Source organism: Anabrus simplex, chromosome X (assembly GCF_040414725.1).
Source record: "Anabrus simplex isolate iqAnaSimp1 chromosome X, ASM4041472v1, whole genome shotgun sequence".
Lineage (NCBI taxonomy): Eukaryota > Metazoa > Arthropoda > Insecta > Orthoptera > Tettigoniidae > Anabrus > Anabrus simplex.
The window spans coordinates 142,521,995-142,534,328 of NC_090279.1; the positions used below are offsets into that span (position 1 = coordinate 142,521,995).

Genomic DNA, 12,334 nt, shown 5'->3' on the forward strand with positions numbered 1-12,334 from the left:
TAATAATAGCGTGTCAGATTTACCCACTGTGAGATAATTATCGCATGACGAAACTATATTCACATGACGAACCACTGTATGATTGCATTGTGGGAAACGTTGTGAAGGGAAAAACAGATGGTATCACTGTCACGGCATCAGGAGGCGGATATATTTCACAAAATTATGTTTAAAGGACGCTATCAGTGACGCAGTTGAAGAAAAAAATAGATAGTTAGTTGTGATTAGTTCTCAGTATTGATGGTATATAAGGCCCGGCCTCACCGACGAGCAGCATCATCAGCTTCTTCCTCGCAGAAGTACCTAGTAAACCAACAAACATGAAGGCCGTACTCTTGATTGCCGTTCTTCTGCTGTCCTCAGCTTTCATGGTGAGTTTATCTTCAGTATTTTTAACTGAGCTCTGTTCATCTTCCGTACAAACGATATCATAATTTTGTCTGTACGTTTCAAATATTTGCTTCGTACTTCGTTTATTATCCAGCACAAGGTATACGACATTCAAAGGCAGGTTCAGTTCTAATTTGTATACATCTGTTTGTTTGTCAGGGAATTGCTGGTAAACAGTTCAACAAAATTCCTCGAAACTTCATATTTAATTAATCACTCACTCACTCATTCAGTCATCACTGATCTTCATTTAGGGTTGTATTCCATGTCAGTTCTTAACCTCGTCTGTTCTTTTGGAAATTTATCACACGTTCCCTTTGATAAATTATTCTAATTCAAAATTCCCCTTTCTATAAACGAATATTTGTAGCAGTTTCTTCCCTCGAATAACTTGGTTTTAACGTTGAAAACATTCCTTAGCACACAAAGTAGGGTTCCCAATAATAAGAAAAACGTAAAATTAAGCATTTTCCCTAACTGTGCCGAAAGTTGAAGGGCTAAAGGGCCCGGAAAGGTTTTTAAATTGTCAGGCTTGGATAGATCTATCAAAATTTTAAATAAACAAATTTCGAAAATCACTTCCTACCTAAAGCAGTTCCGAAAAAAAGGCCTAAAATTGCTTGATTCTTTACTAGTTTAAATTTTCGATTCAAATCCTAGCCAAATTACCTTATTTACATAATTCTTTCTGTAACGTGTTCTTTGGTTCAATACCCTAAGCCATTTTTTTATTTTTTGCAAAACGTCCACACCGAATGTAGTTATAAGGGCTTAAGTGAAACACTGCATATACTCACATTAGCGCTCGTAGTGGTAGAAAAAGGCAAACTGCTAATCTAATCACGGCCGACTGGTTCCCTCGCTGCGGAGTTAGGTAGAGCGACGCATCAAGTCGGCCGTGATCTAATGGACTGGATAGCGATGGTTAGGAAAAAGATTGTCACTTTTAGGAATAAATAAAGAATATATTCTCATACATTACTATATTATATTTATCTAAAATACGTAGCTCATATCCCTAGGATGTTTTCAATATGGAGTCGCTTGCGTGTGGATTTTTGCTTCGTACTTCGTTTATTATCCCGGATTAGACACACAAAATTCAAAAGAAGGTTTAATTATAATTTCTATCCATCTGTTTGTTTGTTACGCAGTTAGAGGAATACGGCTCAACAAAATTCCTCGAAACTTAGTATTTAATCAATCAACAAGTCAGTCAACCATCACTGATCTGCATTTAGGTTTGTATTCGCTGTCAGTTCTTTACGCAGTCTGTTCGTAAATGATTTCAAAAAAGTTGTAAATTTACCAAACGTCTGCTTTGATAAATTATCCCTATTCCCCAAAAAATGTCTTATTTCTCGAGGAAAAATATGTGATTCTTATAGATGTTTTAAAGCTGAATTCAAGTCTAGTTTTAGTTTTGATACATCATGGATATATTAGGAGTAATCCGATCTTCAATTTATTTTAATATTGTCATATAATTATGTATACAGCTTAAATTTAGAGTCATAGACATACTGACAGGAATTCAATTAAGGGAGCCTATAAACATCGGGAGAGTAACAGAAGGTGATAGTTGAAGTGCTCACATTTGTAACAATCAGTCACACGAATGTTTAAAACAAATGGAAAATATGGAAAAAAATTTGCAACCACAAATTTTCATGTCTTATTTCTTCCTTTTGTACTGAGCATCCTTCTTGTCCCGAATTATCGGCTAACATTGGGGGCATTCATTACCCTTCATAGCGCTTCTCCATTATAGCTATGTCTTTGTGAAATCTTTCTCCACGCTCATCTGATACATCATTACAAATCTCTGGAAAGAAGTCTAAATGCGAGTCCATGAAACGTACATTCAAGGACATATTGCATCCTAAATCATTTCTTTCACAAACACTTTATATTTAGGATCACTTCTATATCCAACGAAGTTTTGTGTTACTTTCTTGAAACATACCCGGGCTCACTTTTCTTTGCGAGACATACAGACATATCGAATAGAACATATTCACAGAAATACTCACTCGGTATATCTGAAGAAGCCAAATAAATAAATTTTAAATTTGTAGAAATTTTTGCATTCTCACTGTGATTACGAGATCAATTCTGTACTTCGTAGCGTTGCCTTCAGGCAACGTATAACTTCTCACCTGTGTAAATGAATACAGATTGTGGGCAGAGGTAGTTTTACGACATACCTTCAACTGCACAGCCAATCAAACACATACAACAGTGATGCCTTGTTTTTTAGCGTTCATTTTACCACCGTTTATTTTCCGTGGGCCCTCTCCATCACATTACGACAGGCCTCAGGAGTACCTCTGGTTCAACCTCAAAGACATTACCGACCTACGGTCGTGCAAGTAAACTTGGCTCCATGACCAGTAGCCAGTATTCGGACTTTCAATGTTAAAAGCTTAGCATCGCGAAAACTCCCATTTCGGCAAACCACATCACATAAGAGTGTTAACGTATTACCACCAGTTAAAAATTGTTGGTATATCTAAAACACTGAACGTAATATTTTTTCACCAAACGGAAACGAAAAATAATTCATGCAATAGAGGGTTAACATCCACACTATCTGAACAATAACATCAATTTTTGAAAGAGAATCATAAATAGTAAAGTTAATGTTGTCAAGTATTTAATTTTCTTTTTATAGAAGCACAATATCTGCCGCAAACAGTGATACCACATATGATTAATATGTTCAGATTAATGTAAAACTATCCCTGATAGTGCAATTCTGATTTCAGATTTGAATTTAGCAATATAAATTATCACAATATACAACCTTTGTAGAACAGCGTTTTTCTAATCCCGAATTCCTATAAACGAATATTTGCCCCAATTTGTCCTTTTGAATTCCTTGTTTTCGTAATATCTGAAGTTATCTCCTTCCAGTTTCAACTCAGTTAATTTATAACTGTCGAAACTAATTCAGGGGTGTCTGTTCAAAGGGCACAGTAAGAAATTTCTGGGGAAAAAAAGGAAACTTACATAAAAGACACATGGAACGCACCCATGATCGGGTATGGAATTACGTCTTTCTGGTCCGGATTGCTCATGACTAGACCCGGGAGTTTTAGGCAGTAATGGGTGAGAGTAGTTATTACGAAATGCCGTCCAGCCCGTTCTTCCGCAATGTAGCGTGAATAACATAAATTATAGGGGGTTCCGCTCTGCAGTACCCGTAACGCTTATGCAACGCTCACGACATAACCGTTGTGCAGGGTAGTGTATACCTCTTACTCCCCTCAGTATAATTGCATTCTAACCTATTTCTGCCTCAAATTCTGGGCTCTACAACTGCAACGCCTGTGGACAAAATACCAAGAACAAAAACCAAAATTAAAGTGGACATAGCACGTTTTGAAGAGACACTCCTCAGTTTTTAGTGATAAATTTATGAACTACCGGGAAAAAGAAAGCATATGGTAACAGAATTATACTTTAAAAATAAACAATTGAATGAAAATAGAATGACATGTTTCGTTCTTGAAAGGACATCATCAGACTCTATCAAATCACACTCAAAAGTATTTAGAAATGTATAAGCATTTCTGTTTATTTCTGTTTAAATACATACGAACTTAAAATATGGAACTTATGTAAATGATGTCGTCGTTTCTCTCCACTCAAGCATAGAATTTCCTTCTATTTTAATTAATTTGTTTCTTTTTCAGGTAATTTATAAATTTATATGTATCAGATGTAAGGCTTTTCAGGCGTTTGCTCTATTAACCAGCGTTTCGTCTTAGGTATGACACTAGACTCGTCAGAGTGGGATGTGTCAGACCCTACTCACTGACGCTGGGTGAGCTTATCAGAAGCCCTTATAAGAGGCACAGTCTGATAACTGCATACGGGAGATAAATCTCCACAATGGAATTATTGCCCACCTAGCAATTCTGAATGGGAAATTCTAAATTCCCATGGAGAATTAGATATTTTTCACCAATAAAGCATGTCAAACACATATCAGATGTAAGGCTGTTCAAAAACTAGTTTCGGCAGACTGAAGAATCAAACAGTTATAATAAATTCTCTTGAATTTCAACTCTATCGTTTTATGTTTGTTTTTCTCAATATAGACACCTGAGCCACGGCTCTTCTTGGTCTTCTACAAGGATATATCCCTGGTATTTTACCTTTCAAATTTTCCATCAACACATTCCTATGATGTCACTTCCTAATCTCTGACTCAACAGCTACCTCTTTTCTTGGACAATGTTCAATACCTCAGTGTTGGTCTTCTTCCCCACGCAACTTATCACTTGCAATCAATGCCAACACCACATCTCAAAGGCTTCTAACCTTAAAAAATTCCTTCCTCTCGATTAACGTCTAGATCTCAGCAAAATACAGTGCAACAAACCAAGCATAAGATAACACTATTATGTTACGTGTCTTCCTCAGCTGCTGGTATTCCGTAGCTGTAGGTCGGGAATTCACAATGTCTATTTTAGCTAAGGAGAAATCTCTTAGCACTCAACAAAACAAATACTCGGGCCAATTAATAATAATGTTCTCCTAGACAATAACACACTGCTAATGCCTAGGATAAAAATAAATACTTTTCTTTTTTGAAACTACAATTTAGAGATTAGGCGGAAATAGTAATTAGATGTAAGTGTAATGTTTAAGGTAGTAGCAGATAAATTTAAATGTAATAAGAAAAACATTCATGTATCGGAATAATATGAATTGCAATAAATGATTAATCTTTCCAGCCGATACGGAATTAGGGATGGGATTATTCTATTCTATTCTACTTGTCGTACAGGCTCACCTCTGATCATCACATGCAATGGACGTGGGTCCCTACTGAACATCATGACTCTTGTTTTATTAATACTCATTTTCAAGCCAAATTCCTAAGCTTTCTCATTCATCTTCAGCAACATTCTGGATAAAGTTGTTGGACTACCCGCAACTATAGCTTGATCATCGGCAAATTTGATGGTCTGCATTAGTCTCCCTCCTATTTTCACCCCAAGCTTGGTTTTTATTACAGATTCATTGATGGTTTTCTCAGCAAAGACGTTAAACAGAATGGTGAGAGCAGACAGCCTTGTCTCACTATTTTCAGTATCTGTACAGGGGCTGTTAGTTAATTAAAATTATACCGGTCAGCGCAAAAAGCAGTTCGTTCATTGCCTACTTCATCGTTGGGGAAATAAAACCCCTTTTGACGGGCAATACAATCGCCCACCGATCGCACTGCCACTGCAGGACAACAAAATGCTAGCTTTAGATTGCGTTCAATCCATGATTGATTACGACAAGGTACAGAGCTGCTTAACTTCTTTTTCCGAACACTTCCAGCAACAAATATGTAACTCAGAATTCTAACGAGATTTCAAATGTCTCTTAGTGCCTGATTGTCATCACGTGGTATATTGTGATAGGATGTTCTTTCTCCCACAGACTAACGCACAGACCGATGAGGCCACAGGAACAGCCGAAGAAGGAACTGGCACCGCAGAAGGGACAGGAGGAGAAGGTTCTGAGACCGCCCAGGGTCAAGGAGAGACCGCATCAGAGACTGCTGCACTCTGGTGAGTTACTACACCTCACAGGAGTGGAGCTAACATTACGAGAACGAATCGTATCCGTGAAATTTCATTGTAATTTTTCTCTTAAATAGAGGATAATAATTGTTTTCACTCAAATCAACAGTAAAATTAGCAGTAAATACCATTATTAGTAGATAATGTCGCTGAGCCTCCGTGGCTCAGGTGGCAGCGCATCGCCGGGTTCCGTGATTCAAATCCCGGTCACTCCATGGGAGATTTTTGCTGAACAAACCGGAGGCGGGACAGGTTTTCCTTCGGGCACTCCGGTTTTCCCTGTGATCTTTCATGCCAGCAACACTCTCCAATATCATTTCATTTAATCTGTTAGTCATTAATCATTGCCCCAGAGGAGTGTGACAGGCTTCGGCAGCCGGCACAATTCCTATCCTACCGGGCGAGTTAGCCGTGCGCGTAGAGGCGCGCTGCTGTGAGCTTGCATCCGGGAGATAGTAGGTTCGAATCCCACTATCGGCAGCCCTGAAGATGGTTTTCCGTCGTTTCCCATTTTCACACCAGGCAAATGCTGGGGCTGTACCTTAATTAAGGCCACGGCCGCTTCCTTCCAACTCCTAGGCCTTTCCTATCCCATCGTCGCCATAAGACCTATCTGTGTCGGTGCGACGTAAAGCCCCTAGCAAAAAAAAATCCTATCCTCGCCGCGAGATGGAGCTTCATTCATTCCATTGCTGACCCGGTCGAATGACTGTAAACAGACTGTAGATTTTCATTTTCAATACTAGAGAAATATCCACGCGTAACTGCGGCGACTATTACGCTGCAGACAAAACTCTTCTGTGGCATTCCACTTCATCGTACCGTCTTTTGTTTCCTTGCTGAGGTCCTGGACTAGCACCGACGAATGGAAGTGCTATGTCTGTGAATTCTTAATATCTTTATCCATCATCACTAGTGCGGACAGTTTAAACCGGAAAGTGGAGATGAAAAGTATATCGTAAAAGACACAAAAATACTTTTTGTTGAAAGAAAAGTAGCATAATCCCGAGATCACTAATTATATTAGTTAATGGATTATGGACACAAGTCAACAACTCGCTCCACCAGGTAGCATCAAGCAAAGCAAGGCAAAGCAAAGAAGTTCAAAGAGCTTAAGTGAGAAAAGACTTCACACACAAAAGTGTTACAAGAACAAAAGACATACTGAAGTGCTGTGACGTAGTAGAATTCATAGTCGAAATATAGCAACATACGGTATGTATGTATATATTTTTCTAGTAATAATGGTATGTAGTCCGCCTCTGTGGTGTAGTGGTTAGTGTGATTAGCTGCCACCCTCAGAGGCCCGGGTTCAATTCCCGGCTCTGCCATGAAATTTGAAAAGTGGTACTAGGGCTGGAACGGGGTCCACTCAGCCTCTGGAGGTCAACTGAGTAGAGGTGGGTTCTATTCCCACCTCAGCCATCCTGGAAGTGGTTTTCCGTGGTTTCGCACTTCTCCTCCAGACAATTGCCGGGATGGTACCTAACTTAAGGCCACGGCCACTTCCTTCCCTCTTCCTTGTCTATCCCTTCCAATATTTCCATCCCCGCAAGGCCCCTGTTCAGAATAGCAGGTGAGGCCGCCTGGGCGAGGTACTGCTCATCCTCTCCAGTTGTATCCCCAACCCAGAGTCTGAAGCTCCAAGACACTGCCCTTGCAGCGGTAGAGGTGGGATCCCTCGCTCAGTCCGAGGGAAAAACCGACCCTGGAGGGAAAACAGATTAAGAAGAAAGAAGAATAATTGTATGTATTCATTTACCGCTATTTTTACTCTTAACTTGCGTAAAAGCAATTATTGTCTTCCATTTAGGACAAAAACTATAATAAATTTTCATAGATACGAATTGTTCACGTAGCCAAAAGAGACTTCGTCATTCAAATATAATTTCAGGGGATGATTTTTAAAAGTTTTTCTCAAATTAATTTAATTTAATTGCTTAAATTATGTAGTCAAGTACGTACAATAAGAATGAAACAAGACACACTAATCAAATAAGACTGCAACAGAAACTCATTATTAACATATAACAAAAATGGGCATATGCTTTAGGTTGCCCACCTCACCACTTCGGGGCAAGAAATGAAAACTATTCAAGAAAATGGATATAGTATTTTCCGTCGGCTGATGCAGAGTGGGCTTCGGCCAACAAGTGGCCACGGCTCTACGCCACTGTGTTCGGGAGTTGGAGAGGGGCTGGTCCCCACTGTCAGCTGTCGTGAAAATGATTTTCCGTGGTTTTCCATTCTCCTGCACTAAGGCGAATGCCGGGACAGTTCCTAGTATAGATCACGACCGCCAACCCCCTTACCTTCTCCGAGCATCTCCTTCACAGTAACAAATCTCCCGGCCTGAGAGACGGGGTTACTCTGTAAGAGGAGTCCGGCTCCATAGCTAAATGGTTAGCATGCTGGCCTTTGGTCGCAGGGGTCCCAGGTTCGATTCCCGGCACGGCTGTCAAGTCTAAAGACCTGCACTTGGAGAACCGGTACTAAAAGCCAAACGCCATTTCATTTCTCTAAGAGGAACAGAATGAAAACTTCTGTACTGAGCGAACATAGTTTTGACTGTACTGACTGGAAATAATATTTTAAAGTTAAAATAATTTCTTAGCAGACAAAGTAGAGGTCCCCATACTACTAAAAACGTAAAATTAAGCATTTTTCTTTGATAGTTCTATCAAACTTTTTAAAAAAAATCGAAAATTACTTCCGGTTTAAGTACAGTTCTGGAAAAAAAACCTAAAATTGCTCGTTTCTTGACTCGTTTTCTTTTTCGTTCAAATCCTAGCCAAATTAACTAATTTACATAATTCTTTCTGTAATGTGTTCCTTGGTTCAATACCGTAGCTTTTTTTTTTTGAAAAATGTCCACACCGAATGTAGTCATAAGGGCTCAAGTGAAACAATGCATTGACTGACATTAGCGTTCCTAGTGGTGCTTAAGTGAAACAAAGCATTGACTCACATTAGCGCTCGTAGTGGTGCTTAAGTGAAACAATGTATTGACTCACATTAGCGCTCGTAGTGGTGCTTAAGTGAAACAATGCATTGACTCACATTAGCGCTCGTAGTGGTGCTTAAGTGAAACAATGCATTGACTCACATTAGCGTTCCTAGTGGTGCTTAAGTGAAACAATGCATTGACTCACATTAGCGTTCCTAGTGGTGCTTAAGTGAAACAATGCATTGACTCACATTAGCGCTCGTAGTGGTGCTTAAGAGAAACAACGCATTCATTGATTCACATTAGCTCTCGTAGTGGTGCTTAAGTGAAACAATGCATTGACTCATATTAGCGCTCGTAGTGGTGCTTAAGTGAAACAATGCATTGACTCACATTAGCGCTCGTAGTGGTGCTTAAGTGAAACAATGCATTGACTCATATTAGCGCTCGTAGTGGTGCTTAGGTGAAACAATGCATTGACTCACATTAGCGCTCGTAGTGGTAGAAAAAGACAAACTGCTAATCTAATCGACCGGATAACGATGATTATGAAAAGGATTGAATCAATAAAGAATATAGTCTCATACTTTATCATATTTACCGAAAGTCTGTAGCTCATATCGCTAGGATGTTTTCAACATTGAGTTGCTTGCCTGAAGAGTTAGAACTGTGGAGTTTTTGTTTGCACGACAACGGAACATAGACCTCTTTGAGTGCACAAATGATAGTAAATTCTAAAATATTTGCCCGGTTGAGTGGCTCAGAGTGACCTTTCAACTCCAACTTGGCAGGTATTTGAAGGTGCTTAAAAACGTCAGCCTCATGTCGGTGGATTTACAGGCACGTAAATGAACTCCTGCGAGACAAAATTCCGGCACCTCGGCGTCTCCAAAAACCGTAAAAGTACTTAGTGGGACGTAATCCAAATAACGTTGTTATTATTATCCAGAATATTTTTGAAGAATTGTTATAAGCAAAATATTCATTTGCAATAATCATAACTTTCATTTTTATGAAGACTAACACAGAAATATCTATTTCTATATCTATGGAAACCCACATCATATGCCTTCCTTGATCACTTGCTGGATATGTACACATTAACAATCACTTGTACCAATCCCAAAAATATGCTTATGCCACTTTTCATCAGAGTTTAAGGAGAAGTTTTTTCATACCCTCAGTTTTCTCAGGTGAGACTGGTTGAGATGAATCCACTTTTCTTTGAGCTCCAAAAATTCCACAGAAATTTCCAATCATTCGACCGATGGAGTGAATGAAGCCCTCATCTAGCGGCAAGGTTAGGAACTGTACCGACTGCCCAAACCTGTCGAACTCCTCTGGGGCAATGATTAATGATTGACAGATGAAATGAAATGATACTGGAGATTATTTCTGGAATGAAAGATGACAGGGAAAACCGGAGTACTCGGAAAAAAGCTGTCCCACCTCCGCTTTATCGAGCACAAATCTCACATGGAGTAATCGGGATTTGAACCACGGAACCCAGCGGTGAGAGCCTGGCGCGTTGCCACCTGAGCGACTAAGTAAAGAACAAAGTATATTTTATAAATAAATAAATTGATATCCTTGTACACTGCATCTGGAACAAGGAACGATCGAGAAAACCAACAGGTAGTACCTGGGAGAATGGCCGGAACCTTAACTCGAGTTAACAAGCTAGAACTGGCAAACCAACTGACCAAGAACACCTACGATAAGAAGTGTCTTTCCAGTAACAATAATATGAAGCACTACCAGACAGTCATCCGCCCTGAAGCCTGATATGCTTCAGAATGTCTAATATTCAACAGGAAGGGACTCACGAACAAAGCTCGAAATCCAGGAGAGAAAAATAATGAGGAAGACATTAGGACCAGTCAAGGAAGAGAACGAATACAAAAGTTCTACAAATATCAGAAAAAATTACAGGCGTGGCCAGCAAGAGACGCCAACCATTTTATGGACAGTACTACAGGATGCATCATGCCACGTTGACCAGGCAGCTTCTCGCTTAACGGAAAAAGAGCAAGATCAAGTCACCACGGTTGATCTGCACGAACTGGGAGGAACAGAAAGACACTGCAAAGGTCGGGCATCTTTCAGGAGGATGTTTAAACAAAAGAGGTTCCAGAACAAACCACCAAGAAGGAAGACAGGAGGGAACAACACAGCCAGAGGATGAGCATTTGTTGGGCAAAGATCAAAACCCACCCCAAACGCAATATCGTGATCCTTAGTCTGCCTATACGAAGCAAGAAGAAATTGAAAAAGCAACATTTTGACCGATAAAGGTGGAATTTCCCCTCTAGTGGAAAAGTGGCTCCGGCATCATGTTTATGTTTTAAATGAGTGTTCTTTTCTTTGTTTAGCATCCGAGATATGGTGGGTTCGAGCCCCACTGTCGGCATCCCTGAAGATAGTTTTCCATGGTTTCCCATTTTTACACCAGGCCAATTCTGGGGCTGTACCTTAAATAAGGCCACGGCCCCTTCCCTCCCATTCCTAGTCCTCTCCTATCCCATCGTCGCCATAAGACCTATCTGTGTCGTTACGACGTAAAGTCAATTCTAAAAATTATTTTCTTTGTTTTCAGGTAACGGCAGGGCTGCCCACTCTCTTGTAACACCACTACCACCACCTCGACCTTGGCTTAGCGACTCTCATTGCATTATTTCAACTAACAATAAATGCTATTAAACTCTTCCTGAATTTCTGAAATGTAGAAACCTTCAAAAAATAAATTTTCTGCAGCTACTAAATAAGTATTGAATTTTATTTACTCATTAAAATTGTGTTCCATTTTCCTTGACCAGTTCCCTCATAGATGGAAAAATGTATGTTTATCAAATTTGGCTTTCGTAATGGAAGTAACATGGCGAACATCCTTCAAAAGAAACTACAATGACACATTTATTCAATGATCGGGAAAGTACAAAGAGAGATAATCCACCTGTTAGGGAATCAAAAGATGGAACTCCTAATCAACTCATATGAACAAGATTTATTTTATACACAGGGGTCCAGAAAAATGTAGACACTCTTTCATAGTCAATATTAATGGAACAAACTAGCATACCGTTACAATTCTTGCACCGAGGGGGGGAGATTATTTTGTGTGTTCAAAGTGACCCCCATTAGCAGCCAAACAACGTCGGTACCGCTGAACTGCTGACCGAACTACGGCTGTTAGTGTTGCCGGTGTGATGGCCACACAGGACGCTTCGATGGGTTCTCGGAGCTTGTTCAATGTATCTGGCTTCTGTCGATAAACCTCATTCTTGAAGTAGAAGTAGGTAGAAGTCAAGAGGTTAAGGTCTGGAGAACGTGGTGGGTACTCAGCAGCTCCTCCTCGACCCATCCATTGTCCAGGTAGATTTTCATCCAAGTAGGCTCTGACATCTCTGTGGTA

General features: G+C 39.8%; 1 long non-coding RNA gene across 1 annotated transcript; it reads left to right on the forward strand.

The window, feature by feature from the left end:
- Positions 1-253: 253 nt before the first annotated feature.
- On the forward strand, positions 254-11,687 carry LOC136886183 (uncharacterized). Its single transcript, XR_010861730.2, has 3 exons — positions 254-371; positions 5,833-5,963; positions 11,519-11,687. It is a non-coding gene; the product is annotated as an uncharacterized lncRNA (long non-coding RNA).
- Positions 11,688-12,334: the final 647 nt, after the last annotated feature.